Below are 27728 nucleotides of genomic sequence, written 5' to 3' on the forward strand. Positions count from 1 at the left end.
CAAAAAAATTCAGATACAAACCAGACATGCCTGTTTTGGAGGATTTTTTCCTCTTTTTGAGGTTTTCATGTTAGAGTAGGACTGGAAAGTGTAAGGAACTTTGACGCAGTTTGCCAGCTTCCGTATTAAGGCCTTAATATCAACCAATACCTTACATATATTGATATGTTTTTTGTGCACTTTTTATATTTCTTTCAGGGTGCAGTTGGGCCCAAATGGTTCTGCAAACTTGTGGCCTCTGTTCACACGGGATGCATTCTAGTTGACACTGGGCAGCCCCCCTATATGGTGTTACTAAGAGGTTGTGAACCAGAAGCCCTGCATTCTCTGTGTGAACACTGCCATATGAGGATTATTTCTTCTGTACTGGTGTACCACACGGCCAATCCCTGATTGTAGGCTGGCTGTTTCATTTGGTATTTATACACCTGTGCAGCTGCCATTTTACTTGGGTCCGCTGCACCCTGTATTAGTGCAGATGCATTTAGGCCTGTCTGGTTTGTAGTTCCCTGACTGACCTGAGGGTAAGGGGGGCGCCGGAGAGCTGCGAGTTCTAAAGTGGAACTGAAAAGCTTCATGGAAGATTGTTAGCAGTGGTGGGGCATCCAAAATAACCCCCCAGTGATAAATTTGTAGGGCAAGACTAGCTTGCTGTTTCTTTGTCACATGGTGCTGGCGGTGGGATAACTAAGATAAGCCCCCCTTTGCCTGCGATAGCCGTGTGTCGGCAGTGCATCACATCCCTCCATCCGAGACATACCGGTGTCAGCAGCGGGATCTGTAACAAGGGTCATACTGAGCTGTCAGTTTGGTGAGTGACAACTCAGTCATCCAATCTAATGCAGAGGCATGTTGAGCTGTCAGTATTTTGATAGACAGCTCAGTCATCCAATCTAATGCAGAGGCATGCTGAGCCGTCAGTATTTTGATAGACAGCCCAGTCATCCAATCTAATGCAGAGGCATGCTGAGCTGTCAGTATTTTGATAGACAGCTCAGTCATCCAATCTAATGCAGGGGCATGCTGAGCTGTCAGTATTTTGATAGACAGCCTAGTCATCCAGTCAAATGCAGAGGCATGCTGAGCTGTCAGTATTTTGATAGACAGCCTAGTCATCCAATTAAATGCAGGGGCATGCTGATGTGACGGGCTCAGCTCCTCTTCAGGATAACATTCAGTGCAAACGTGAAAACAAGCAAAACGTGCAAGGTGCGTGCGTGGGCACGCCAAGGTCCATAGCATAGTACGTGCAAGGTGGCATGCCTGGGTACAGGCAAAGGCACAATGGCATCGGACTCTGGACAGCTGGCAACGATCGACATGATCAGGGCATCAGGCTACGGACATCAGCTCCGGACAGCAGGCTGCAGTCATCAGGCTTACGATCTCTGGCAGCGATCGGCAGGTTTCGGGCATCCGGCAGGCAAACCGGGGTTCAGGCAAGGAGGCACGACAGATATCCAGGCATGGTGCGTGTTAGGGAAAAAGCCAAGGTCGAAGGCTAGGTGCAAGGCAAGGTGCATGTGTAGGGGACACACCAGGGTTCAAAGCAAGGTGCAAGGCGAGGTGCGTGTGTAGGGGACACACCAGGGTTCACAAAACGAGACAGGGTGTGTGTGTAGAGACACGCCAAAGCACAAAGTACAAGACAGAGTGCGTGTGTAGAGACACGCCAAGGCACAAGGTACAAGACAGAGTGCGTGTGTAGAGACACACCATGGTCAGGGTTCAAGGCAGAGTCCTGCGCGTGCAGAGGGCACGCCAGGGTTAGGGTTCAAGGCAGGGTCCTGCGCGTGCAGAGGGCACACCAGGGTTAGGGTTCAAGGCAGGGTGCGTGCTAGGAGCCACGCCAAGGTTCAGGACAGGGTGCGTACTAGGAGCCACGCGGGAGGCACATCTCACTGGCCAGTGCACACGGCTGTAACGCCAGCACAAGGCACGGCTAAGGCACAGGAATCGGGCAAGGGAACCTTCATGCTAGGAGCCACGCCAGGTTCAAGGCAGGATGCGTGCTAGGAGCCACACCAGGGTTCAAGGAAGGGCTGCGTGCTAGGAGCCACGCCAAGGTTCAAAGCAGGGTGCGTGCTAGGAGCCACGGCAGGGTTCAAGGAAGGGCTGCATGCTAGGAACCACGCAGGAGGTACGAAAAACCAGGCAGAGTCAAGAAACATGAGAAGTACTACAAGGCTCAGAATAGCAAAGACTAGACATGGCGAAACAGGCAAGGCAGAAAACAGAGGAAGGACTACAAGTCAAAGAATAGCTAAGGCGAGACATAGACAAAATAGGCTAAGGCAGAATACAAGCACAGAGCGTGTGCAGAGACACACAACAGAGCAGAGTGCAGGGGCACAGAATACAGGGAGCGACCGAGTAGACCAAGCAGCCATGCAGGGAAGCAACACAATAATCAGGCACTGACCATAGGGAGGGGCGGTCTGATATAGTACCATAGCACCTGCAGATCCGGGTCAAGATCATGGAAGGACTTCCGGTTCAGATCCTCCAGGATCATAGAGAGCAGTCACATGACCAGGGATTCCAGACATGCAGAGATGATTGCAGAACCAGACAGTACTGGAACTTATGAAAGGTCACATGATCATGGTTCCAGACATGCAGAGATGATTGCAGAAGGCAGACCAGATACGCAGGTATCTTGCAGCCCAACAGTCATGAGGTGAGTGTGCACACTGCTCTAGGGAACATGCAGGATAGCAGACATGAGATGCGCGTGCACACCGCTCCAGGGGTCATGAGGCAAAACAGACATGGCGGACATAGCGGACGTGACAGCTGAGCTGTCAGTATTTTGATAGCCCAGTCACCCAATCTAATGCAGATGCATACTGAGCTGTCAGTATTTTGATAGCCTAGTCATCCAATCAAATGCAGGGGCATGTGTTATGAATGGGTCACCGTGGAGGAGAGCAGGTCAGGCAAAGCCACAGAAAACCAGAGAGGTTGGTACCTAAGCGGATTGTAGACCCCTCATCCTATCCACAAAACTAGCAGTAGCCTTGGAGCGTACCTACTATGATCCTAGACGCCTCGGCACAGCCAGAGAGCTAATTAAGCCTAAAGAAAGAAAGGGAAAATCTAAACTGCCCCAGAGCAGACCCCAAAGGAATAGATAGCCTCCAAACATATATTGTCGGTGAGACGAGATGAAAACACAAACACAGGCAGGAAAATAGACTGAGCAAATGATGGGGCCCACATTGACTAGACAGGACAGGAAAGCAAAGACACTGTCTGCAATCACACAAAAAAACCTGCAAAAAGTCCAACACGTCTGATGCAAAAAACACTGAAATCACACGACTTCGCCCCCCACTATATCAGCACTCTGGTATATTCTGAAAGCAGAGCAAAAAGAGACCAATCTAACAGGGGATAAAACAAACTGGCACAAGCAGTAACATAAGGGCGGTGATTCAGCACAGCCCCAGCCGGAGATGGCTGACCCGCACCAAGAAGAGATAGACAAAACCAGATCAAATGCAAACAGAATAGCAAATAAACCACTTAGCTGAACATGCAGGGACAGAGCTGGAGAAATCATACCTCAGGAGGAACAGGAAGCAAAAAGCCAGCAGGGATAGAGGGAGTCGGCTGTCATAAATCCCAATCTGAAACCCCAGGTCTCCAATCGTCATCATCATTATCAGGTGGCAAGCCTCTGTCAATCAGATCAGCTCCATTACCTCCAGTAACCACCAGAGGGAGCCCAGAAAGAGAACTCGCAACCCCTCTGTCGATCTGACCAGCTCCACTACCTTCAGTAATAACTAGAGGGAGGCCAGAAAGTGAATTCACAACAGGCATGCTGAGCTGTCAGTATTTTGATAGACAGCCCAGTCATCCAATCTAATGCAGGGGCATGCTGAGCTGTCAGTATTTTGATAGACAGCCCAGTCATCCAATCTAATGCAGGGGCATGCTGAGCTGTCAGTATTTTGATAGACAGCCCAGTCATCCAATCTAATGCAGGGGCATGCTGAGCTGTCAGTATTTTGATAGACAGCCCAGTCATGCAGTCTAATGCAGAGGCATGCTGAGCTGTCAGTATTTTAATAGACAGCCCAGTCATCTAATCTATTGCAGGGGTATGCTGAGCTGTCAGTATTTTTATAGGCAGCTCAGTCATCCAATTTAGTGCAGGTGCTTGCTGGGCTGTTGGTATTTTGATTGACAGCTCATCCATCCAATCTGAGACTTGGAGGTGCTAAGCTTCCTTCAGGTGTTCCCTGTAGTGATTACCTAGATACTTAGCTAAGCTGTCAGTCCCAGATCTCTGCCAGTCGTAGCCTTTGCTCGATGGTGAATGTTTGCCTTGTATTTCTGAGCTCTGTGGCTCTGTTGTTGCCTGACCTTGGACCTTGCTTTAACCCTCCATTTGCCTAGCGCCTTTGCTTTGCTCCACTATCTTCTTGGTATTCTGACCTCAGACCGTGACCTGACTTTGCCTTTGTCTATCCCTTTAGTTTACGACATGCTCTCTTATTATCTTACCCCAAAGCCCTGCCTCACGGCTTGTATGTGAGTAGTGACTAACGTCACATATCTCCTTTCTTTGGACACTTTTGGCTATTATTTAGTTATATTTATGGGTGGGTGATATGACTTTATTCCGTACCATACATTGTATTTTAAGTGTTTATGCCATTACTATTTATTACAGAATAGACACTTTCAATATAAAATACAATAAGCAGCAAATGCTCATATCCTCGGAGCTATTTTTTATTCACAATATGCTCTTATTGCTTGCGCTGCCCATCTCATATTTTACTTGTTCGTACTTCTTCACAGATAGCTGACGCCAGCAACTTGCATTTCAATACTCTAAATCTGAAATTCCTGGGTACGCTAAGGACATAAAAAAAAAGAAAAGGAAAGAATAAACTAACAAATGCGTGATTGGTAGGAGACTGATGAAATATGTATGAGCTTGATATTGAAAATGCGTTGTGCATTTCAACATTTGTTAAACAGAAAATAATATTTCCTTCATTATTTAAATGCCTGTTTTTATGTTTGCAAAGGCAATGAGGACAATGAGGAAAGTGATAGCAGAATAGCAAGACAATGTTCAGGCTAGGGTTATGCTTGATAATTATTCCATATTTGATGAATTGTAAAGAAATGTTGACTGATAAATTGTGATTTACTGTGAGATGCATATTACCCAATGGAGATGGTCGCAATTCATTAACATTGTTATTTCTCTTTTCTGGACTAATTTGTTCTCTATTAGTGATTTCAGTATTTGCGCCATATTTTCTATAAGTTTTTCACTATGTTTAAAGTTGTCTTTCTTTTCTAAGTCTTTTTAATTTGTTCTCAACAAATTTTCTTATTCAGATGTTTTTAAACAGATTCATAAAATGCGGCTTTTTCAAAATGTTTTTGAGCACCTCACTTGAGTTCCTGTCTGGAGTAAGGTTAATTGTGGATTTTCATTTTGGTTCTAATGCGACAAATGTAACAGTCAAAAAATACATACAGTTTTTCTTAATTTTGCATAAAAGTCATGAACCGAGTGCACCATTTTGAAGAATTTGATGCAAAAAACATCAGCAAATTCCAGAGTGCAAAAAAGAATGTGACCTCGTTACATTGCTAATGAATCACAGAAGGATAGTATAGTATGCAGAGATATTTTACCCGACAAAGCAGCAGACACGAAGGCGCAATCTGACAGACCCTAGTATATGTCAGTGTGGTCCATAAGGTGCCATTGGTGTCTATTGTGGACTGACTAGTCACTCTATAAATTATGTGGTTCTGCTTCTATAGTGCCACCTATTGGATGTACAGTAGCAATCCTAAAAGTCAATATCAACCCTTTAACGTGCCTTGGCACGTGGCTTAGAGTAAGAAATCAAACCAGACACTCCATTTTCAGATACTTGTATCACGGTGTTTGCCTTTAATTAGTGCAGATCAAGAGATCTGATTGGGCTAGGTGAGAGGCCTCTGAGAGGGAACATTTCTCCTTGTGGTTCACGCCAAGAGAGTAAAAAAACGTGAAGTCCAGCTCCACTAATTTGATTTAGCAACCCTAAACCCTAAAAGTAAATATCGACCCTTTAACAACCTTTGCCACATGACTTAGGATAATAAGTCAAACCAGACTCTCCATTTACAGACACTTGACACACATGGCATGGCACTGTCGACAAGGACAAATGTTCCCTCTTAGAGTACCGTCACATTTAGCGATGCACCAGCAATCCCGATACGACCTGGTCAGGATCGCTGGTGCATCGCTAAATGGTCCCTAATGAGCTGCCAAACAGGCAGATCTCACCAGCGACGTAGCAGCGGTCGGCGGTCGTTACTTACCTGTCAGACGTGACGATGAAGACGTCCTCCCACCCGCGTCCACGCGTCGCTCGTCAGCGCCAGCAGGAAGCCCAGCAGGAAGCGGCCGACGAGAAATGGTCCAGGACGTTCTCGCGCGATCAGCGATAGCCAGCGGGGGAGCCGGTCGGAGATAAGTATCACATGTAGCGATATCGCTAGCAATATCGCTGCTGTGTCACAAAATCGGTGACGCTTAAGCGATATCGCTAGCGATCTCGCTTAGTGTGACGGGGCCTTTAGACTTTAACTGTATTAAAGACATACAGTCATATGTTAAAGTTTGGGCACCCCTATTAAATTTAACCTTTTTTCTTTATAACAATTTTGGTTTTTGCAACAGCTATTTCAGTTTCATATATCTAATAACTGATGGACTCAGTTATATTTCTGGATTCAAATGAGGTTTTTTGTACTAACAGAAAATGTGCAATCTGCATTTAAACCAAATTTTGACCGGTGCAAAAGTATGGGCACCCTTATTATTTTCTTGATTTGAACACTCCTAACTACTTTTTACTGACTTCCTGAAGCACTAAATTGGTTTTGTAACCTCATTGAGCTTTGAACTTCATAGCCAGGTGTATCAAATCATGACAAAAGGTATTTAAGGTGGCCACTTGCAAGTAGTTCTCCTATTTGATTCTCCTATGAAGAGTGGCATCAGGGACTCCTCAAAACAACTCTCAAATGATCTGAAAACAAAGATTATTCAACATAGCTTTTCAGGGGAAGGATACAAAAAGTTGTCTCAGAGATTTAACCTGTCAGTTTCCACTGTGAGGAACATAGTAAGGAAATGGAATAACACAGGTACAGTTCTTGTTAAGCCCAGAAGTGGCAGGCCAAGAAAAATATCAGAAAGGCAGAGAAGAAGAATGGTGAGAACAGTCAAGGACAATCCACAGACCACCTCCAAAGACCTGCAGCATCATCTTGCTGCAGATGGTGTCACTGTGCATCGGTCAACAATACAGCGCACTTTGCACAAGGAGAAGCTGTATGGGAGAGTGATGTGAAAGAAGCCGTTTCTGCAAGCACGCCACAAACAGAGTCGCCTGAGGTATGCAAAAGCACATTTGGACAAGCCAGTTACATTTTGGAAGAAGGTCCTGTGGACTGATGAAACAAAGATTGAGTTGTTTGGTCATACAAAAAGGCGTTATGCATGGAGGCTAAAAACACAGCATTCCAAGAAAAACACTTGCTACCCACAGTAAAATTTGGTGGAGGTTCCATCATGCTTTGGGGCTGTGTGGCCAATGCCGGCACCTGGAATCTTGTTAAAATTGAGGGTCGCATGGATTCAACTCAATATCAGCAGATTCTTGACAATAATGTGCAAGAATCAGTGACGAAGTTGAAGTTACGCAAGGGATGGATAACACCACTCCAAATCTACTCAGGCATTCATGCAGAGGAACAATTACAATGTTCTGGAATGGCCATCCCAGTCCTCAGACCTAAATATCATTGAACATCTGTGGGATGATTTGAAGCGGGCTGTCCATGCTCGGCGTCCATCAAACTTAACTGAACTGGAATTGTTTTGTAAACAGGAATGGTCACAAATACCTTCATCCAGGATCCAGGAACTCATTAATAGCTACAGGAAGCGACTAGAGGCTGTTATTTTTGCAAAAGGAGGATCTACGAAATATTAATGTCACTTTTATGTTGAGGTGCCCATACTTTTGCACCGGTCAAAATATGTTAAAATGCAGATTGCACATTTTCTGTTAGTACAATAAACCTCATTTGAATCCAGAAATATAACTGAGTCAATCAGTTATTAGATATATGAAACTGAAATAGCTGTTGCAAAAACCAAAATTGTTATAAAGAAAAAAGGCTGACATTAATAAGAGGTGCCCAAACTTTTACATATGACTGTATCTAGCAGACTGTCCCTAGTTCTGCTAAACAAAACTTAGATCACCCTAGAGTTGTATTATGAGTTAAGTTCCATCTTGTTAAATCAGTCAGAGGCCAATTGTATCCATTCCCATCCAGAATACAGACCCCAACATGTCACTATATGGCCATCTGAAATTGGCATATAGATGTTACTGATTACATCCTTTGTGCAGTCCTGTTGAGTCAGTAGGCTCTGTAAAGATAAGGAGAAATGAATAGTGTGTTATATACTGTAATCCTGCAAGCTTTTTCTGATTTTCTAATCTTATGTGTGCCCACTATTTCAGTTTTATAGAAAAGCTATAAAAAGTTTTTTTTTATTTTTTTTATTCCAGAATTCGAGAAGAACAACAATAAATGCTAATCAGAATCTCGAAGGAAACATTTCACGCAGAGATTGACCAAGACAAATACAGAATCAGCTCTGAAGGTTTGTAGCTGTAAAGAATCAGATACTAAACACGGTCGTTTTGACTTCCCCCGCTTGTACTTGTCTGCCCTGTTGCCATTGTTCTTATTTGTACTTCGGAGTGTCATGTCTCTTGCTAAAATATTAATAGAAAGTTAATTAGAATGTGTGGCTATGTTCCTATTAATAAGTAAATCAGTAAATCAAATGCAACAAGCCTGGAACTAGAAGTTTAATCTTCTGCAAATCTATTCTTGCTCATTTTGTGTAAGTGTGCAATGTTAGCAGCAGTAGTAATAGTCTGCAGTGTGAAGCTTACCTATCTGTAGTCATCATGTAATACCTTCACTGTTTTTAAAAAGAGAACCCGTATCAGCTGTATTTAATTGTCAGTTTGAAGGAAAAGATAGACTGGCTATGGGAGATAATCTCATCCAACATATGGTGCCGACAGACTGTGCTGCAACACTACATTTTCCCAGATGTATATGAGGATTATAAAACCTATCAATCAAAACGCAGCTATTTTTTTAAACAACTGTACAAACCATCTTTCTTATTTTTTGACATATAGTTTAATCCGTTAAAAAAGATGTCCTGTCAAAATGTTCATTTCAAAATCCGCCCATATAAGCTATATAATGATGTGAATGTATAAAATACTTACCAATCACCACCTTCTCTGGTTTCTGGTGCTACTCCGTTCCTTTCCTGGCCCACGTGACCTGCAAGCAGACCAACCGCCTCACATAAGGTCTCGTTCTGAGACTTTGTGGGCTTACCTTAAAGGAAGTAGCTCCACCCCAATTTACAGTGTCTGTATAAGTGGGCAAAGAAGAGGTGTGATCACATGAGACCAAAACGGCGCTCAAAACTCAAGAGAAAGATGTCAGTAAGTGTTTTAAGGCACTTACACATCATTACATTGATAACACGGAAGGATTATGGAGTAAAAATTGTGTTGGGATATCATCATTAAAGTCAATAAAGACATACCTTCGACCAGGTACAAATGGCAAATTTTCCTATATACTGTATGTAGCTAAAAAGTGGTGTTGTCATAAAATGTGAGGCTTTAAATGGGTATTCCCATCTCCAAGATATTTTCTTTTCCCAATATGTAGTAGGTGTAATAATAATATTAAAAAATACCTCCAATGAAAAATGTAGTATAGATTTTCTGATTTGCTTTGTCTCTTTCCTCATTTGCAGGCATTGCAGGACCTTAGATATGCATTGTTAATTATATAGTTAGTTGCCAGTGGTCGCAACCATGGATACCTAAGGTCCTGCAGTGCCTTCATTTGAGGGAAGAGACATAGCGAATCAGAAAAACTATGCTACATTTCTGTTTGGAAGAATTTGCTAATACTACATATTGGGATAGGATCTTGGAGATCTGAATACCCCTTTAAATGACTATTTCGCCAGACTTCACAATATAAATGGTATACGTTATTAGAGGGGTTTTCCCATAAACAATGTACCTTCTAATTAATATATCTAGGAATAATAATAAGTTCCACAATTGGGTGCGTTAAACTCTTAGTGATCACCAATACAACTTAAAACTGACCTGAGATATAAGTGAATAACAAACCTCGGCAGGTGACTGCTGCATCAGTCACAATCGGTGTTGGCACCAACCATGGTGGTTTAACCCCATAGATGCTGCTGTCAATAGTGACTATGGCATCTAGATGGTGAACAAACAGAGTGTGAGGGCTCCTTCCTTAACCCCATCAGCACCCGGAGATCTTGATTTTCTGGTCCTGATGTTTGCAATGGCAATTCACAGCCAAATAAGGCCTTAAAGTCTTCCGGCTATAGTAGCCTGTTCAGAAGTTAGCAACATTTACGTGGTAAAAGTAAACTTTTTCTTTCCTGTCAATCCAGTTTCCATTAATTCCTGAAGGGTATAAACTACCTGACAATGATTTGGGTGCCGTTTTTATCACTTGTTGCTAAATACAAATGGGAAGCTGACGTTGGCCTATATCATATGGAATGGGGGAAAATGTCCTGGATCCCTTGCTGATTTGTTAAGTTTGCCCACTGATAAAGACATGAACAGTATATAATTTTAAGGGTAGCTTTAGTGATGAGCGAGTATACTCGTTGCTCGGGTGATCACCAAGCATTTTGGCGTGCTCGGAGATTTAGTTTCTGTCGCCACAGCTGAAGACAGGCCCCTGAGACCGTGGGACAAGCAAGGGGGCTGCAGAGACGTGCCGAGGGGGTCAGTTTGATCTGACACCCCTGCTCCCCCTCCCCCGTCAACCCCCCCTGACATATATGACTCGCATATAAGCCGAGAGAGGGACTTTCAGCCCAAAAATGGGCTGAAAATCTCTGCTTATACGCGAGTATATGCGGTACTTATTTCCTCCACTGTATAACTAATTTATAGGGTGTACAGAATCCATAGTTTACCTCTCAAAATAGGAATTAGGCCCGATTCAGTGTGTCTGAAGTGTGGTAAGGATGAAGCCCACTTAATGCACCTGCTATGGGATGCACAAGAATTGGAGTATTTTGGAAAAGGGCGGTATCTCTGATCGAACGGGTCTATCATATAAAATTCCGGTTAGATCCAAGAGTATGTATTTTGGGTATACTAGAAGAGGAGATGGACCTCAAGTCCCCAGTAGTGATAGGTATGTTTTGTATTTTATTCAAAGCTTGCAAATTACTTGCTTTACACTAGATAGATTCCAGTTCCCCTATTACTACACAATTAATAAAGTAAATAATATACAGTGCTGTGCAAATTAATTGGGACAAAGCATTTTTTTAAGTAAAATTGTAAGTTGGTTACCAGTCAGTGATTCAAACCAGTTTTAACTGCTTTGAACAGCCACTCACACCTGTTCAAAGCAGTTAAAACTGGTTTGAATCACTGACTGGTAACAAACTTACAATTTTACTTAAAAAAATGCTTTGTCCCAATTAATTTGCACAGCACTGTAATAATACTTGAAAAGGCAGTGTTTCAAAAAGGAAATGCACTGCACAAATTTGAAAAAAATGGTTGGATACCCCAGGGTTGCCTTCACATATGTTAGGAGGAGAACAGATGATATAGATGTTTTCAGTATTTTATGATGTATCTAAATGAAAACTTATAGATTTTTCATTTGGCTTTTGAACAGAAACATATAGTATACTTATGGGTGGTATGTTGGAAGGAAATTGTCAGTTTTTCTTTGCCTAAAAATATAAAATACTGTTATTTAGTATTTCCAGCTTGACAATAGGCTTGACTCTGTTCACATAAGAAATATGCAACTTTCAAATTGTGTTATATGGATAGTGCTTTAATTATTGTTGTATTTCTTTTCAGTGTTTGTGTTTTTTATGTTTTAGAAAATGTAAAATATTATGCCGTGGTTTTTTTCAATAAAAATTATCTGATTTTAAAAAAATGTATATGACTTTTGCAGGTTTTCCATTAAATAGGTCCCACAAAGTCACTTCAAAACTGAATAGGTCCGTCAAAATATAACTTTTGTAAGTTTCCTTGAAGAAATGGAAAATTACTGCTACAATTTTAAATCTTCTAATATCCTAACGAAATAAAAGAACAGATGGTTCTGATGTAATGCACACATAAGGGAAATGTTATTTAGTAAAAGTTGTTGTCCGATCCAAATCGATAAGTCTGCAGTCACTCTGTGTTACTGTTGACTGATCAATCCCCCCAGCGCATGCACTGTGGGCTTCAAGGATTTGCCGGTTTCTTCACCGGGACCGAAGAGTATGTATGAACTACATATATTCACCGCCAGAGCCCTACTAGAGGGCGTGACCTTGCTCCATATACTTGTATTGAGTGTGGCTGCGTCTCAACTAGAGATGCCGTCGTCCAGTGGGCATGGTCAACTAGAGGTAGCAGACTCGCTCAATGCAAGTATATGGATCGGCGCCGGTCACACTGGAGGGCTCTGTCCAGGAGTCAGTATATCGCGTACATACCCTACAGTTCCAGTTCAGAAACTGGCGAATACCCGCAATCCACAGGGCATGTGCTGGGGGAATTCATAAATCTGCAGTCACATAGAGTGACTGCTGACATATCAATTTGGACCAGACAACCCCTTTAACTACTTTGTGTGGTACGACTATCTGAATTAAAGGGATAATCTTTCAAAGTTTAAAAATTGTTAATTTTTGGACATTTTTGTCAAATTTACGATAGTTTTATAGATAAATGCAAAACACATCAACCTAAATTTACCATTATCATAAAATATATTGTGGCGCTAAAAAATAGTCTCAAACTCACTGGGATATGTTGAAATATTCCATAGTTATTGCCACATAAAGTGACACATCAGATTTGAAAAATTTGGTCTGGTTACCAAGAGATTAAAATAATGTTCCTGTACTGAGATAGTCTTATACATGTGCCCCTGCTGTGTACTGTGTAATGGCTGTGGTGGTTGGTGAAGTTAAATGTCCAGCTATTGTATTTTTTTTTGGCTGTGTGTTTGGAGACAGGGAAGTCTCCAGGTGGTAGTTACAGTGGGAGCTGAAGTTTACTGTATCCTGAGCGGATAAATCCCTTAGGCATATGGACTGTGCTATAAGTTATCTTTTGTTTTACAGTTAGACTAGAAAGTCCGCGTGTTTAAGGCCTCATTGCTGCTTATGCCGTGTTGGACTAGCCACCTCTGTTTATAATAGCCATTAAAGAAGCTAAACTATGATTGTGTTAATGTGCTCACTCTTCCCTATGGCACATTTGCCTATTTGTACACAATTGTACATGTTGTTTTGCAGTCATTTACCTCTTTATCTTGGAGACATCAGAATTTTTACATATATTATTCTTTCATATGGTAAGTCGTGAAGTAATTTGGCACATTGCTGATCTTGTAGTTGTATTCAATCTCACTTTGACTGGAGAACAAATACATCAAAAAATCACGGTGTGAGATGAAGGTATGAGTCTCCAACTGAACAACTAGTGGCATAATTATAGGAGGTATAAAGGTTGCAATTACACTTGTGCAATAATGATGGAGCGTAATAGAATAATAGCCATGTAAATAGTCATTTTTTTCTAATACTTCCCGTTTTGATGCACATAACAAGCTGAAGGTGGAACCTGTTACATATTTTGAATCAGACACCCAAGCCTGTAGACATGCTTAATCTGAAAATAGAATGAATAGAATAAAACAAAATGAGTACTGGAGGAAATGTATAAATGTATCTGTCGTTAGCCTTTTTTTTTTTTTTTAGTCATTTCACAGGAAGCGTTTATAAAAAGGATTGTTACATCAAGCAGCCACTTTCTATATGCTTTACGAGGGCATAAGAATAATGTTATTTAGATGCTGCACTTTGCAGTATCCAGGTTGGATCGAAAACCACAAGCTTCTGTTTAAAATACTGTTGAATTGTCTATTAGGTCATATGAATATAATAGAGAAGGTTAGGACCTATCATAGAGAAGCTTAGGATCTATCATAGAGAAGGTTAGAACCTATCATAGAGAAGGTTAGGACCTATCATAGAAAAGGTTAGGATCTACCATAGAGACGGTTAAAACCTATCATAGAGACGGTTAGGACCTATCATAGAGATGGTTAGGTCCTGTCATAAAGACATTAGGACCTATCATAGAGAAGGTTAGGACCTATCATAGAGAAGGTTAGGTCCTGTCATAGAGATGGTTAGGACCTATCACAGAGAAAGTTAGGACCTATCATAGAGAAGGTTAGGATCTATCATAGATAAAGTTAGGCTCTATCATAGAGAAGGCTAGGACCTATCATAGAGAGGGTTAGGACCCCTTATGGAAATCGCTACTATATGAGCTAGAGCTCTGGCTCCTGCTAACACCAATACTTAAGCTGCTGGCTTTCAAAACCAGTTTTATTATAAAAAGTGGTAGATATGATAACATAATAACCCCTTTAATTATATTTTTGTAAGTCAAGTGAAAACATTTGAATCAGGGTTATAGAAACCGCATACACATACTATAGCAACAACCACATCCATGTATGTGAGTATTAACATGTGCGATTCTGAAAGGTACAAATACATTTCTGTTTTTTCTGATATTTGCTTCTCTGTTAAAGTCCATTTCTGTGCACATTTGTGTTGTGAAATAGGAAAGTGCGTGCTTATCCTCCCAGTATAGGAAGATAACGGCCTTGTTTAAGGAGCTGTGTCCTCCTACTTTTTAATGTTTTCACCCTTTTCCTTTTTTGCAGAGTACAAAAAAATCAATAGATTTGGCTCTACACATTTCTGAAGATGTTGGGCAGGTGTAATTAATCTGCAAACATCAGACTAGACATGTCTGAAGCACTCAGGATGTGGAAAGGTGGTTACAGAGAAACTGTGTGCAGGAATAGTCAAGGAGAGGTCATTGATGACAGCTTAACAAAGGCTCAGACCCCGATTCATTTTGTACACCAGTCTAATTCCTGCACACACCGGGGGTGTGCAGGAATAAGATGTTCTACATTCAGTAAGATGTGCACGCCACTTTATTTGACACTTCTCCAGAAATATTACTTCAGTCAAGGACTGAAGTAACATGTATGGCATAAGGAATGCCACGGCTTTCGATGAATGTGATGGGTGGGCACAACTAATCCCCATCCTGGTACCTCAACAGTTCCACCCATTTTGGTAACGCTGTAAAGTGTTAAAACTGGCAAAATTTGTTGCGCAACTCCTTGCTGTGCAAAAATATTGTGACTTTTCAAAGTGTTTGTTGCCAGTTTTTTGGGGTAAACATTTTCATGAATCATCCCCTGTGTGCTTGGTGTTAAGTATTTCACACTTGAGGTTATCCAAGAAGTATCATTTCTCCTTGCGGAGAATGACATGCTAAGCATGTCATTCTGAAGAGACTTAAAGCCGCCATGCTCCTCTGGGAAATATGCTAATTATGCAAATTGTCTCTTCAGAGAGGAAGAGGACTAGAACTCTAATGCCACCTATTGGAAGTAGCAATCCTAAAAGTCAATGTCGACCCTTTAAAGGGAATCTGTCACCCTTTTTTTGGCCTTGCAGCTGCCGGCATAGACATCGGGGGCTTATCTACAGCATTCTGTAATGCTGTAGATAAGCCCCCGATGCAACCTGAAAGAGAAGAAAAACACGTTATATTATTCTCACCGAGGTGGGCGGTCCGGTCCGATGGGTGTTGCCGTCCCGTCCGGCGCCTCCCTTCTTCATGCGATGACGTCCTCTTCTCCCGTCCTGTAATGGCTCCGGCGCATTGCTCTGTCCTGTTGAGGGCAGAGCAGAGTCCTGCAGTGCGCAGGCGTCGGGAGAGGTCTGGCGCCTGCGCACTGCCGAATTCTGCTCTGACCTCAACAGGGCAGAGCAATGTGCCTGCGCCGGAGCCATTTCAGGACGGGAGAAGAGGACGTCATCGCATGAAGAAGGGAGGCGCCAGACCGCAACACCCATCGGACCGGACCGCCCACCTCGGTGAGTATAATATGACGTGTTTTTCTTCTCTTTCAGGTTACATCTGGGGCTTATCTACAGCATTACAGAATGCTGTAGATAAGCCCCCGATGTGTATGCTGGCTGCTGCAAGGCCAAAAAAAAGGGTGACAGATTCCCTTTAACGAGCCTTGTTACATGACTTAAGATAAAAGCCAAGCCAGAATCTCAATTTGCAGACACACCTGAGGTTATAATTTACAAGGATAAGGGATCAAATTTATCAAACTATTTTGTGTGCCAGTGAACAATATACTGTATACACTTTTATTGTGTAGCTGCGTTTAAAAAATGAAGCAAATTTGCAAATAGTGTTCATTGAAAAACATCATGTTGTTTAGTGTTCTACAGCTTCAGTGCATGGCCATGTGTCTCAATGGTTACAAACTGCAGACACACTTTGTGTGTAGTTTGATTCTGCAGTTAGTCATCTGATATTTTATACCTTCTGTCTTTTTTACAGTTTATGCAAAAGCAAACACGGTTTTAGAGTGTACAAAAAGAGAGATAAAATCCTGTGATCCCAATGTACTCTGACCTCTATAAATCTCTTGTAAGGCCATGTATAGCATATGGGATTCAGTTTTAGGCTCCACATTTTAAAAAGGATTTTGGAAAGTTAGAGTCAGTTCAAAGGCTGGCAACTAGGTTATTACACGGTATGGAATGTTCCTCCTATAATGAGTGGTTTGAAAAGTTGGGCTTGTTTAGCTTAGACAAGAGATGTCTCAGAGGAGATCACATGTGTGATCAATACAAAGGACTGGCATGTGATTTATTTTTGCCAAAGACCTTACAAAGGACCAGGAAACATTCCTTTCGTGTGAAAGAAAGGCGATCCCGGCATCTAAATAGGAAAGGGTTCTTCACAGTTAGAGCAGTTAGACTGTGGAATGCCGACCACAGGGAGTAATGGCAGACATAACAGCTTACTTGAGCACCGAACAACCTTCCTTTTTTTTCTCTGGAGTGCCGTGTTCTTTTGTCAGCTTATAAAAAGGGCTGGATTCTATTCTCACAACGATTAGCATTGTGGGTTATAAATAATCTAGCAATAAAGAATGTATAATTGGTGGAGAATGGTTGAATTATATAATTAATAAATAAACAGTACATGTGAAGTTAAGAAACTTTGTAATATATCTTATTAGAGATCAATGCCTCTTTTTCCACTTATCAATCACTTTTTGTCTCCTGTTCTGATAATTCAATTTCAAAAACTGCTCAAATTTGTCTGCAAATCTGTCTGTAGTGAGTGATCAATTACACCTTCAGCTATATAGAGGGGAGAAGAAGCAAAGCACAATAAGATATTTCGGAGGCTTCTAGTGCAGGGTGAAAATGGCTAAAACGACAGAATACAGTAATTTGTTGGCCAAAAATAGTATTATTCATTATATGCACAGACATTACAGCTTATTTTGAAAAATCATCAGAGAGTGCAGTTACACTCTAAGCATTTAATGTTCTTTTCATATAAAGACCTGCAATGCGTGTTAGTTCTTTGCTTCATGCTCTAGCACAGTTTGAGCAAAGATGATAAAGATCGCTCCTGCAATCGAAACGCGTCGCTCTGTGTCCCAGTGTGCACTGTAGTGCGGTCTAGGAGCTTATCATGTTTTAAACCATTTAAATAAATTTTAAGAAATTTTTTAACCGAAGGAGCTGGAGCAAAAGTTTTTCTTTCTTCTCATTGCAGTGTATTGTACAAGCAATGACACATCTCAGGTATAAGACCTTTAGGACTAAAAAAAAATGCATAAACGTATTTAAAAACATTTTTACTAAATGTGTAAAAAATAAAAGTTCGTATCATCCCTACTTACCCTTTCTGGAATTAAAACAAAAAACATATTTGTTACCGCTGCATTTGTAGAAGTCAGATATTTCAAAATGTAAACACTGGAAAGAGAAAAAAAAATTGCATTTGTTTTAAGATACCTCGCCTCCCCCCCAAAATGGAATAAAAAGGAATCAGCAATATGTAACCCCCATAGTAATACTAATAATAACTACAGCTTGCCCTGGAAAAAAAAACAAGTTTTCACATGCTGTTCATGTGTCTTAGAAAATGGAGAGACAAGCCAATTTTTTTAACCTTCCCAATTTTTAAAAGCAGTTCAATAATCCCGTGCCCCAAACGCAACAAATGTGAATATCACTGCAATGGGGCAACGCAACGCAAAACCGAAAACAACAGAAAAATCAGGGGAGTTCAGGGATGTTTACAAGATATTTAACTCAATTGTTTTATCCAATAAATCCAGGTTAATGCTCACTTGAGCAAGTTGTGCAGGCACAAGTCCTGTGAAAGCTCAATAACGGTTGCAGCTGCTCAGGGTTGAATCCACCAGGATGCTTGAAGGAAAAGATAATTCATGGTTTTGGGCTCTGCTAATCAAAATGGAGATCCTTGATCCAATAATACAAAGAAGCAGTTTTTATTTCACTATGGTTGGCGTCTTTCTAAAGTGTAAAATTCAGCTGTCCACTTGAGAAAGATGCCAGTCAGCGTGGAAGCATCTTGTGGAATAAAAACGCTCCTTTATATTATTGGATCAAGGATCTTCTTTTCAGTTAGCGCAGACCAAAACTGTGAATTTTCTTTTCCTTCCATCATTAGAAAATTGGAAGTAATTATCCTTCAAAATATTACATGGTTATTATTTTGCATTTAATATTGCTAGGGGTTCGAGCAATCAGTATCCCATTAATGATTGTAACAAATGTAGTCTATATAAGGCCTGTACACTGTGTTTGGTTCTGTTCTAAGCTAAAAGAATGATGAAATTATGTTTTATTTTTAGTTTTTAGTTAAAACCAACAAGATTTCAGAGTACAGCTGAAATTATTTGATGTGTATATTTCATCACATTGACCCGAAACTTCTAAAAATTGTTCATTAGCAGCAAAAAAAAATGCTCTTTGTGATTGGTTGAAAACCTTTATTCATTCAAGAATCAAGGTTAAAATGATATTAGAAAACCTGCAAAAATGGACAATAGTTGATGCAGTGCCTAACTAAATAGGCAATGGCATCTAGACACACAGATTTGTGCCATTGGGGACTACATTTTGAAGAAGAATATGAGAATGAGGTACATGATAAGAGATCCGAAGCTTACTACAGGAGTTGTCTTGGACCCTTCTTTTTTCCCCTATGGGGCTAAGAACTTACCAGCAGTTAGTTGCGAACTATCCGCCTGTTTTGCCCTGCAACTGACCGTTCCAACTTAGAGTGGTTATGGAACGCTCATGCTGGTGATTCTCCTTCTTTTGAACTCACGTAATCAGAGCAGTTCCCTCACTTCCGCTCTGCTCTGTCAAAAGGTCATCACTGCTGACGCTATGAAGATTCACAGCTGACTTCCTGCTGACTTACTGCACAGAGCCGACTGTCAGTCAGCATGAAACCCCAGTGACGCCCCATCGACTCTGTTGACATGAAGTCAAGGGAAGCAAGAGAATCGTTGTCTGAGCAGGGAGAGTTCGTCACAGAGCAGAACAGGCAAGTAATTTTTAATTATCCGCCAGTAAGTTCTTAACCCCATAGGAAAAAAACCAAAATGTCCCAGATAACTCCTTTAAGAGGTGAGCTTTGCATTCTCTGTATTTATGATTTTGTACTTATTCTGGGTTTTGCGTATTGTTACTTGTTAATTGATGTCATAAACTTAATAAAATATAAATAAAATTGCATTGACCTGTATACAATATCATATTTACCATACAGTGAATGCCTTTAAAATAAACCCTCAAAAATATATAATAATTGTAGCTTCTTTTGTTATTTCATTCCATTTAGAATTTTGTTCCCACTTTTCAGTACATTATATTGTAAAATTAAATGGGGTCCTTTAATACTAAAACTTGCTTAGGCAAAAAACAAGCCCTTTTCAGCTATGTTGACCAAAAGCTATGGCTCTTGGAAGAACAGGAGGAATAAAATAAAGTTGCTCTTTGCAGAAAGGACTTGAGGCAGAATTATAGATCACATAAGTTAGTGCAATCGCCCATGAATAATTATATGAAGGCAATGCTAGCTCTATTTTAGTGGTGTTTGTCACGAACAGCCCTTTGCTGCCCCTATCGTCAGAACAATTACACAATTCACCGACGATTAACGGAGGAGGTTGTTGCTGTTTCCACTACTAGGCAAATTACTGGGGAACTCACAGTGAGCGTATTCTATATATACAACCGATTCCAACAATATATCCAATTCCAATAATATATATACCTCTGTAAGGTCACTGCCAACTCCACAATAACCCAAGAAAAATTATTAGCTGCCACCACCAATCGTTTTACAGGCTGATTGGACACCCTTTAAAGGTTGCATTTGGCATCGGGTTGCGGTTTATAGAGCAAGAGGAATTAAGCTATTAAATTTTATATATTTAATCAGAAAAGTAGGCAGTGTTTATAAAATTATAAAAAAGATGTTACTAATGGGAACAAAACTATACGATTTACATAAATCAAAAGGAATAATGAAAGAAACTTACTAAACACTGGTTATGGCTCAGAGCTTGGCGAAGGTAAGCACCTCAAATGAGAAAATGGCCAGTAAAAACGTGGGTCAAACCTGCACTCGAATGAGTCTTCCTGGCATTGAACAAGGATCATAATTGGCATTATTATTATTATTTATTTATAAAGCACCATTGGTTCCATGGTGCTGTACATGAGAAGGGGTTACATACAAATTACAGATATCACTTACAGTAAACAAACTAACAATCACAGACTGATATAGAGGGGAAAGAGGACCCTGCCCTTTCGGGCTTACATGCTACAGGATGGTGGGGAAGGAGACAGTAGTTTAGGGGGTTGCAGCAGCTCCAGTGATTATGAGGCGGTAGCTCCAGTAGTGGTGAGGAGGCAGCGGGGATCATAGCAGGCTGCAGGCTATCCTGAAGAGATGGGTTTTCAGGTTCCGTCTGAAGGATCCATCTGTGTTTGATAGCCAGACGTGTTGGGGCAGGGAATTCCATAGGATGGGGGCTATTCGGGAGAAGTCTTGGAGGCGGTTGGGTGAGGAGCGAATAAGTGTGGAGGCAAGGAGGTCTTGGGAGGACCGGAGATTACGTGAGGGAAGATTAGTTCAGAGATGTATGGAGGAGACAGGTTGTAGATGGCCTTGTAGGTCAGTATTAGTAATTTGAATTGGATACGCTGAGGGAATGGGAGCCAGTGAAGAGATTTGCAGAGGGGAGAAGCGGAGGAGTAGCGAGGAGAGAGATGAGTTAGTCGGGCGGCAGAGTTGAGGATGGACTGGAGAGGTGCATGGGTGTTAGTAGGGAGGCCACAGAAAAGGATGTTGCAATAGTCGAGGCAGGAGATGATGAGGACATGCACAAGCATTTTAGTAGATTGAGGGTTGAGGAAGGGACAGATTCTGGAAATATTTTTGAGCTGGAGGCGACAGGAGGTGGAGAAAGCTTGGATGTGCGGTTTGAAGGACAGGGCAGAGTCAAGGGTTACTCCGAGGCAGCGGACCTCTGGTACGGGGGAAAGTGTGATGTTGTCAATTGTTATAGAAAGGTCGGGTAAGGAAGATCTGTGAGATGGGGGAAAGATGATCAGTTCAGATTTGTCCACATTGAGTTTGAGGAAGCGAGAGGAGAAGAAGGAGGATATGGCTGATAGACACTCTGGGATTCTGGAGAGCAGAGAGGTGATGTCTGGGCCAGAGAGGTAGATCTGAGTATCATCGGCATAAAGGTGGTACTGGAATCTGTGGGACTTTATGAGTTGCCCCAGGTCAAGTGTGTGCATTCACTTTTTATTATCTTGTAAGTTGCACCCACACCCCTTGCTGACCTCTTGTGGTCAGATTGTGGGATGTCCTGGGTCTGTTAGAATTTTATGAGATCCCCTACTTACAAGATATTTTTGCTTGTAAAGGTTCCAAGCATTAAATATTGATGTCATATTTTTATTGCGATTTTGCTTTTACATAGAGACCAAATATGACCTGGTTTGCACCATTTATCAGATGTTATTAAGTTGGATGGATTCTAGTGTCCCCACAGTGATGTGAGTTAATACGTCACGTTTGTCCCTTCACTACGACAAAGAAAATCTATATCTCACAAATGTATATCTCATGCAATATTCATATCTGGACAGTGGAGACCCAAGTGCTGAAGATATTCCTTTATCAGAGGAGCTTCTGCCTCCGAGGGGAGGGGAGACACTTCTCATTTTTGTAAAGAGATTTTAGCCTCCTTATCTGTTTTTCGAGAAAATTTCCTGTTTAATTACCTGTCCACTGCAGGGGACCACTGCTTCAAAAAAAGTTGAAGCATTATCTCTCACTTCCCTATATGTTCCATTTTAAAGGGGTTTTGTTTGTCAGCTCTTTCTCCTTCTGAAGATAATAGATTATAGATTATAGATTTTATTTATTCTATGACAGTGTGGATATATAGTCATGTGCTAATAAGGGAGGGAAAAGTCTCTATGACACCGAATGATCAAATTTTGGGACTTACTTTTATGTGAGCAAACACAGATCAAGAGAAGAGAGCAGGGGCAGGTCATTTTCATGCAGCCTAGGAGCCTGTGACCAAAATATAGCTCAATTTTCAAATAAAATGGCTACTGTAATCTAGCTACATCTTGACCTAGATAAAAGAGAATAATAAAAGAATCATAGTAAAAAAATCTCATTAAACATTACTAGGACAAGAAGTTCTGTGCACAAATAATTTTAGAGTGAATAATTGCTTTAATGATATTTCTCAAATCTCAGTATATAAAGGAAGGATCTTACTTACTGCAGTTGCTTCATATTTGTGTAGATGATAGACAAACCGCACATTTGTTTTGACCTTGGCGTAGAGTTTTACCAAGTCCTTCAGTATTGATTCAAGAAACCAGCAGTTTAAACTGCTGGAAATATGTTCAAGGTCACAAATGTCTGAAGGTTTTATGTAATGGGAGATAAATGAGGCTATCAGTTTGATTAACTGCCTTGCTTTTACAAGAAACACAATTTTGTTCAATATTAACTATTCGTCTACCCAAGGATGCAGCCATATAGCAGCAATTTGTGAATTCCGAGGGAACCTAGGCTTTGTAACATAACCGGAATTCTGTTGACATCTGAGTCAAATTCTCTTGTATTATATCTATACTTTGCTGAAGGTTTTAGGCTATGTTCACATGCAGCATCTTTTATTTGCAAAAAACAAGCTGTGTTAAATGGCGCTGTCACATTTGATAGCGGAGTTTAACAGGATAAGATTCCTTGTTAGAGGCAGTTCCAGGTTGTAACACAGCCGTTCCCTGCCGAGTATGGGGCGCGCTTACCCCGTAAGCCCTCTCCATACACCCGATTCTGATATGCAGCAAAACCTCCATTTTGAAAGCAGTATTTTTGCTGCTAAGTTTTTTGGCTGCAGAAAAAATGCTGCAGAAAAAATGCTGCATAAACCCAGTGTGTGAATATAGCATATAGCATTATTGTGAATTTTATCAATGAAGTCCTTCCATCCTTCTAACTTTGAACTAAAAAACTGAAGATTTGTCAGTAAAGCTTTGAGGTATCATACATTTTGTAACCCAGGAATGATAAGTGAAGGCTCAGGCCACACAATGTAGTGAACACCGGAGGTTTCCTAAGCTATGATATTATTATATACTTTCTTATATTCACTTTACGGCTCCTTCAATCACTCTTTTTTTCAGTATTTCAGGCATTATTAACATCACTTTTTTTAAACATTTTTTGTAATGCTTTTTATTTTGTTGCATCTTGTAATGACATGCTATGACCCCTCAATTCATCACAACTATTTCTTCAGTTCTGGAGTAATTTGCTCTTTTTTTTAGTGGATTTTGTATTTGTGCCCTATTCTCTATACGTTTTATGCTCTCTCTCTCTCTCTCTCTATATATATATATATATATATATACACTCACTGGCCACTTTATTAGGTACACCTGTCCAACTGTGTGTTAAGACTTAATTTCTAATCAGCCAATCACATGGCGGCAACTCAGTGCATTTAGGCATGTAGACATGGTCAAGACAATCTCCTGCAGTTCAAACCGAGCATCAGTATGGGAAAGAAAGGTGATTTGAGTGCCTTTGAACGTGGCATGATTGTTGGTGCCAGAAGGGCTGGTCTGAGAATTTCAGAAACTGCTGATCTACTGGGATTTTCACGCACAACCATCTCTAGGGTTTACAGAGAATGGTCCGAAAAAGAAAAAAAATCCAGGGAGCGGCAGTTCTGTGGCCGGAAATGCCATGTTGATGCCAGAGGTCAGAGGAGAATGGGCAGACTGGTTCGAGCTGATAGAAAGGCAACAGTGACTCAAATTGCCACCCGTTACAACCAAGGTGGCCAGAAGAGCATCTCTGAACGCACAGTGCGTCGAACTTTGAGGCAGATGGGCTACAGCAGCAGAAGACCACACTGGGTACCACTCCTCTCAGCTAAGAACAGGAAACTGAGGCTACAATTTGCACAAGCTCATCGAAATTGGACAGTAGAAGATTGGAAAAACGTTGCCTGGTCTGATGAGTCTCGATTTCTGCTGCGACATTCGGATGGTAGGGTCAGAATTTGGCGTAAACAACATGAAAGCATGGATCCATCCTGCCTTGTATCAACGGTTCAGGCTGGTGGTGGTGGTGTCATGGTGTGGGGAATTTTTTCTGGGCACTCTTTGGGCCCCTTGGTACCAATTGAGCATCGTTGCAACGCCACAGCCTACCTGAGTATTGTTGCTGACCATGTCCATCCCTTTATGACCACAATGTACCCAACATCTGATGGCTACTTTCAGCAGGATAATGCGCCATGTCCTAAAGCTCGAATCATCTCAGATTGGTTTCTTGAACATGACAATGAGTTTACTGTACTCAAATGGCCTCCTCAGTCACCAGATCTCAATCCAATAGAGCATCTTTGGGATGTGGTGGAACGGGAGATTCGCATCAGGGATGTGCAGCCGACAAATCTGCGCCAACTGTGTGATGCCATCATGTCAATATGGTCCAAAATCTCTGAGGAATGCTTTCAGCACCTTGTTGAATCTCTGCCACGAAGAATTGAGGCAGTTCTGAAGGCAAAAGGGGGTCCAACCCCTTACTAGCATGGTGTACCTAATAAAGTGGCCAGTGAGTGTATATATATATGTGTATATATATATATATATATATATATATATATAAGTTTCTAGCTTTTTTCAAACTTTGTTCACCCAGTCTGACAGATTCACGAAATGCGGCTTTTACCAAACGTCTAATTTTTTTTGGTCCTTTTTTTCATTCTAGAGGAGTTTTCGATTTGGAGAATTTTTGTGACTTCTTAAAAGATTTGCAAATTTTGGTGTTGAAAAGTTGCAAAAAAGCAGATAAAATGTTAAAAATAAAGAGCAATTTTGATTTTGCACCAAAATCATGGACCGTGTGCATTATTTTGAAGTATTTTGCACAAAATAACATCAGACTCACAAGACAAAAAAGTGACTTCAATAAATTGCAAATGATGAATCTGATACTTAGAGTTAATAAAAACAACACTGATCGTAAATGCAACAAAAACACCGAAAACGCATAAATGCATGTAGACTATACCCATGAAAATACTTAAGCCCTTAACGACCGCCGATACGCCTTTTAACGCATGCAGTTAAGAGTACTTATTCCTCAGCGCCGCTTTTTAACGGCGCTGAGAAATAAGGTTATAGTGCCCCCCAGTGTTGGAATTTGACTGAATAACAGCGATCGCAAAAACTCTGATTTCACATTTAATTTCTCCTCTGATATGATCTAGCACATCAGAGGAGAGAGAAATGGGGTCCCCCGAGCCCCACCAGTAAGTCTGGTGTCCCTGGACCCTTCTGCATCCCCCACTCCTGTTCCCCGACCGTTGGCATCTTCCGGGAAGAAAATGGCGGGAACATGCGCAGTGCGCCCGCCGAGATCTGCCGGCCGGCACCCTGCAACAATAGGAGATTTCTTCTATTGGTTCATTTTGTTCATTGTGATAAACCCTATCACAGTGATCAAAATGAAAAAAAAAATAGTAAAGCAAACCCACCTTTATCACCCCCTTAGTTAGGTAAAAATAATAAAATTTAAAAAATGTATTTTTTCCCTTTCTTCCATTAGGATTAGGGTTATGGTTATAGTTGGGGCTATAGCTAGGGTTAAGGTTGGGCTAGGGTTAGGGTTATGGTTGGGGTTATAGTTGGGGTTATAGCTAGGGTTAGGGTAGGGTTAGGGCTAGGGTTAGAGCTAGGCTTAGGGTTGGACTAGGGTTAAGGTTGGGGCTAGGGTTAGAGCTAGGATTGGGCTCGGGTTAGGGTTGGGGCTAGGGTTGTGGTTAGGGTTGTGTTGGAGTTAGGCTAAGTTCACATGTTGTGGAACTCCCGCGGAAGTTACCGCGCAAGAATTCCGGAATTCCATTCCGTGGGAAAATCGCATTTGAAATTCTCGGGATTTTCCCACGGAAAAACTAGCGCTTTGCAAGCGTAATTAGCTTGCAGAGTGCTAGCGTTTTCCAAGCGAACTGTAGCATCACTTGGAGAACTGATTGACAGGTTGGTCACACTCGTCAAACGTAGTGTTTGACGCGTGTGACTAACTTCTTACTATTGAGGCTGCCTATGCAGCATCAGTAGTAAAAAGATCTAATGTTAAAATAATAAAAAAAATAAAAAATCGGGTTATATTCACCTTCCGACGTCCCGCGCAGCGTCCCCAGGCCTCCGCGATGCTCCGACAAGTCCCGTTCCGAGTGATGCATTGCGGCAATGACCTTTGATGACGTCGCCGTCTCGCGAGACCACTACCGCATTGCGAGATGCGACGTCAGCAAAGGTCATTATCGCAATGGATTACTGGGAACGGGAGCTGGCGCGTGTATAGGTGAAGCCTGGGGACGCTGCACGGGACGTCGGAAGGTGAAAATAACCCGATTTTTTTATTTTAATTCTATTTTTTACAGGGATATGGTACCCAGAGCCCGGAGGACAGTCTCCTCTCCTCCGGACTGTGGGTACCATCTGCAAATGTTCTGCTTACTTCTCGCATGGTGGGCACAGCCACATGCGGAAAGTAAGCAGAACAATGCATTCCTATGTGGGCGGGAAAGTCTGCAGCATTAGCACAGCATTGCGGAATCCCATAGGAATGCATGGGATGCAGTTTTTTGCATTTTCACAGCAAAATCGCGCTGTAAAAACCGCAATGAAAACGCAAAAAAACCTAAACGTGTGAACGCAGTCTTAGGGTTGTGATGTTTGGGTTAGGGTTGCAGTTAGGGTTATGGTTAGGGTTGGGATTAGGATTAGGGGTATGTTGGGGATAGGGTTGGGGTTAGGTCTGTATTAGGGTTGGAGTTAGAGTTGGGTAGTTTCCACTGTTTAGGTAAATAAGAGGGTATCCAAACGCGACATTGCGCTCGCCATTGATTTCAGCCAATTTTGCATTCAAAAAGTCAAATGGTGCTCCCTCGCTTCTGAGCCCTGTCATGCGCCCAAGCAGTGGCTTTCACCCACATACGGGGTATCGACATACTCAGGAGAA

At 41.5% G+C, this 27728-nt stretch overlaps 1 protein-coding gene across 2 annotated transcripts in view; it reads left to right on the forward strand.

Moving 5' to 3' along the window:
* The window catches only part of SRRM3 (serine/arginine repetitive matrix 3), a 713909-nt gene that overhangs the window by 131454 nt on the left and 554727 nt on the right, over positions 1-27728 (forward strand). For both annotated transcript variants that reach the window (XM_073573890.1, XM_073573882.1), the window contains exon 2: positions 8622-8716. The gene's annotated coding sequence lies outside the window, so the exon portion shown is untranslated. The remainder of the gene's footprint in view (positions 1-8621; positions 8717-27728) is intronic.

The sequence above is a fragment of the Dendrobates tinctorius genome, unplaced genomic scaffold, assembly GCF_039654945.1.
Source record: "Dendrobates tinctorius isolate UK_male_01 unplaced genomic scaffold, ASM3965494v1 ptg000007l, whole genome shotgun sequence".
NCBI lineage: Eukaryota > Metazoa > Chordata > Amphibia > Anura > Dendrobatidae > Dendrobates > Dendrobates tinctorius.